We start from the raw sequence: 4,535 nt of genomic DNA, 5'->3' as shown, positions 1-4,535 counted from the left end.
ATTTCCCTGATGGCTAATGATGATGAACATTTTTTCATGTGTCTGTTAGCCATTTGTATGTCTTCTTCAGAGAAGTGTCTTTTCATCTCTTCTGCCCAATTTTTGACTTGATTATTTGTTTTTTGGGGGTTGAGTTTGAGAAGTACTTTATAGATTTTGGATACCAGCCCTCGATCTGTAGTGTCATTTGCAAATATCTTCTCCCATTCTGTGGGTTGCCTCTTTGTTTTGTTGACTGTTTCCTTTGCTGTGCAGAAGCTTTTCATCTTGATGAAGTCCCAAAAGTTCATTTTGCCTTTTTTTCACTAGCTTTTGGAGATGTATCTTGAAAGAAGTTGCTGTGGCCGATGTCAAAGAAGTTACTCCCTATGTTCTCCTCTAGGATTTTGATGGATTCCTGTCTCACATTGAGGTCGTTCATCCACTTTGAGTTTGCCTTTTGAATGGTGTTAGAGAATGGTCGAGTTTCATTCTCCTCCATGTGGCCATCCAATTTTCACAACACCATTTATTGAAGAGACTGTCTTTTTTCCATTGCATATTTTTTCCTGCTTTGTCAAAGATTATTTGACCATAGAGTTGAGGGTCCATATCTGGGTTCTCTATTCTGTTCCATTGGTTTGTATGTCTGTTTTGTGCCAGTACCATACTGTCTTGGTGATCACAGCTTTGTAATATAGCTTGAAATCCGGCAACGTGATGCCCCCAGCTTTGTTTTCCTTTTTCAACACCTCCTTGGCGATTTTGGGTCTTTTCTTTTTTTTTTTAAAGATTTATTTATTTATTTATTCATGAGAGACAGAGAGAGAGGCAGAGGGAGAAGCAGGCTCCCAAGGAGCAGGGAGCCCGATGTGGGACTCGATCCCAGGACACTGGGATCATGACCTGAGCCAAAGGCAGACGCTTAACCATCTGAGCCACCCAGGCGCCCTGGGGTCTTTTCTGATTCCATACAAATTTTAGGATTGTTTGTTCCAGCACTTTGAAAAATGTCATTGGAATTTTGATCGGGATGGCATTGAAGGTGTAGATTGCTCTGGATAGCATAGACATTTTAGCAATGTTTATTCTTCTGATCCATGAGCAGGGAATATTTTTCCATCTTTTTCTGTCTTCTTCAATTTCTTTCATGAGGGTTTTGTAGTTCCTAAAGTATAGATCCTTTATCTATTTGGTTATGTTTATTCCGAAGTCTCTTATGGTTTTTGGTGCTATTGTAAATGGAATCATTTCTTTAATTTCTCTTTCTACAGTGCATTGTTACTGTATAAGAAACAACCGATTTCTGTGCATTGATTTTGTATCCTGCCACATTACTGCATTGCTGGATGAGTTCTAGTAATTTGGGGGTGGAGTCTTTTGAGTTTTCCACGTAAAGTATCATGTCATCTGCAAAAAGAGAGAGTTTGACTTCTTTGCCAATTTGAATACCTTTTATTTCTTTTTGTTGTCTGATTGCTGTTGCCAGGACTTCTAGTACTATGTTGAACAACAGTGGTGAGAGTGGGCACCCTTGACGTGTTCCTGATCTAAAGCGAAAGGCTTTCAGCTTTTCCCCATTGAGGATGATATTCGCTGTGTATTCTTCATAGATGGATTTTATAAACTTGAGGAATGTTCCCTCTATCCATATACTCTGGAGAGTTTTCTTCAGGAAAGGATGTTGTATTTTGTGAAATGCTTTTTCTGCATCAATTGAGGGAACCATATGGTTCTTCTCCCTCCTCTTATTAATGTGTTCTATCACATTGATTGATTTACAAATCTTGAACCACCCTTGCATCCTGGGGATAAATCCCACTTGGTCATGGTGGATGATCCTTTTAATGTATTGTTGGATCCTATTAGCTAGGATTTTGTAGAGGATTTTGGAATCCATATTCATCAGGGATATCCGTCTGAAATTCTCCTTTTGGATGGGGTATTTGCCTGGTTTGAGGATTAAGGTAATGCTGGCCTCATAGAATGAGTTTGGAAGTTTTCCTTCTGTTTCTATTCTTTGAAACAGCTTCAGTAGAATAGGTATTATTTCTTCTTTGAATGTTTGTTAGAATTCCCCAGGGAATCCATCAGGCCCTGGACTCTTGTTTTTGGGGAGGTTTTTGATCACTGCTTCAATCTCGTTAACTGGTTATTGGCCTATTCAGGTTGTCAGTTACTTCCTTTTTCAGTCTTGGCAGCTTATAGGTTTCCAGGAAGGCCACCATTTCATCCAGATTGCTCAGTTTATTGGCATATAGTTGTTGATAATAATTTCTAATAATTGTTTCTATTTCCTTGGTGTTGGTCGTGATCTCTCCCCTTTCATTCATAATTTTATTAATTTGGGTCCTTTCTCTCTTCTTTTGGATAAGTCTGGCCAGTGGTTTATCGATCTTATTAATTCTTCCAAAGAACCGACTTCTAGTTTCGTTGATCTGATCTACTGTGTTTCTGGTTTCTAATTCATTGATTTCTGCCCTAATTTTAATTATTTCTCTTCTAATGCGTGGCTTAGGTGTCATTTGTTGCTCTTTCTCTAGTTCTTTAAGGTGTACAGTTGGTTGGTGTATTCAGGATTTTTCTATTTTTTTGCGTGAGGCTTGGATGGCTATGTATTTCCCCCTTAGGACCACCTTTGCAGTATCCCATAGGTTTTGGACCGATGTGTTTTGTTCTCATTCATTTCCATGAATTTTTTCAGTTCTACGTTGGTTTCTTGGTTGACCTGAACATTCTTGAGCAGAGTGGTCTTTACCTTCCAAGTGTTTGAATCTGCCAAATTTTTTCTTGTGATTGAGTTCCAGTTTTAGAGTATTGTGGTCTGAGAATATGCAGAGAATAATCTCAATCTTTTGGTATCGGTTGAGACCTGATTTGTGACCCAGTATATGGTCTATTCTGGAGAAAGTTCCATGTGCACTCAAGAAGAATGAGTGTTCTGTTGTCTTAGGGTGGAATGTTCTGTAAATATCTATGAGGTCCATCTGGTCCAAAGTATCATTCAAAGCTCTTGTTTCCTTGTTAATTTTCTGCTTAGATGATCTGTCCATTGCTGAGAGTGGAGTACTGAGGTCTCCTACAATTAATGTATTGTTATCAATATGACTCTTTATTTTGGTTAACAGTTGGGTTATGTAGATAGCTGCTCCCATGCTGGGGGCATAGATATTTACAATTGTTAGATCTTCTTGTTGGATAGACCCTTGAAGAATGATAGAGTGTCCTTCTGTGTCTCTTATTACAGACTTTAGTTTAAAATCTAATTTGTCTGAAATAAGAATTGTTACCCCAGCTTTCTTTTGAGGTCCGCTGGCATGGAAGATAGATCTCCATCCCTTCACTTTCAGTCTGGATGTATCTTTAGGTTCAAAATGAGTCTCTTGTAGACAGCATATGGATGGGTCCTGTCTTTTTATCCAATCTGCAACCCTGTGCTATTTTATGGGAGCGTTTAGGCCATTCACGTTGAGAGTGATTATTGAAAGATATGAATTATTTGTCATCATGTTGCCTGTGAAGACGTTGTTTTTATAGATTGTCCCTGTAAATTTCTGTTGTAGATCATTCTTGGTGTCTTTCTCCTTTTATAGAACCCCGCTTAATATTTCTTGCAGGGCCAGCTCTTTGGTCACATATTCTTTCAGTTTCTGCCAGTCTTGGAAGCCCTGCATCTCTCCATCTATTCTACATGACAGCCTTGCTGGATAAAGTATTCCTGGCTGCATGTTCTTCTCATTTAGTACCCTGAATATGTCTTGCAAGCCTTTCTGGCTTGCCAGGTCTCTGTGGATAGGTCTGATGTTATTGTGATATTCCTGCCTCTGTATGTAAGAATCTCTTCCCCCTAACTGCCCTTAAGATGGTTTCCTTGGTTCTAAGATTTGCAAGTTTTACTATTAATGCTGGGGTGTTGGCCTGTTTTCCTTGATCTTAGGAGGGGTCCTCTCTGCCTCTAGGATGGGAATTTTTTTTCATCCCCCAGATTAGGGAAGTTCTCAGGTACGACTTGCTCCAATACATCTTCTAGTCCTCTCTCTGCACTCCCTCTGGGATTCCACTGATTCTGACATTGGAATGCCTCATGGTGTCACTTATTTCTCTGATTCTATTTTCATGGATTCTGAGTTGTTTTTCCCTGGCCTCCTCTTTTCCCTTTTTATCTATTATATTGTCTTCCAGGTCACTTATTCTCTCTTCTGTCTCTAGCTGTTAGATTATCTAGATTGGATCTCATGGATAGCATTTTTAGGTTCTGCCAATTCACCTTTTATTTCTGCCCTTAGAGACTCTATGTTGCCATTAATTGATTTCTCCATTCTAGCCATTGTCTTCACAATTGCTAGCCTGAATTCCATCTCCGACATCTTGGTTATATCTGCCTCCATTTGTAAATCTGCAGCATAAGTCATAATCTCTGAGTCTTTTCTGTTTTGGGGGTTCCTCCTCCTAGTCATTCTGTTGGTGAGTGTTTGAGGGAACGTATAGAGTCCAAATTATTGACCCGAACCCAAAAAGATGCACCTGTTTTCTTAGGACCCTACAGTTGCTGGCCT

Source organism: Neomonachus schauinslandi, chromosome Y, assembly GCF_002201575.2.
Source record: "Neomonachus schauinslandi chromosome Y, ASM220157v2, whole genome shotgun sequence".
In the NCBI taxonomy this organism is placed as follows: Eukaryota; Metazoa; Chordata; class Mammalia; order Carnivora; family Phocidae; genus Neomonachus; species Neomonachus schauinslandi.
The sequence above is the reverse complement of the archived record's forward strand: the minus strand, read 5'-3'. Positions refer to the sequence as shown.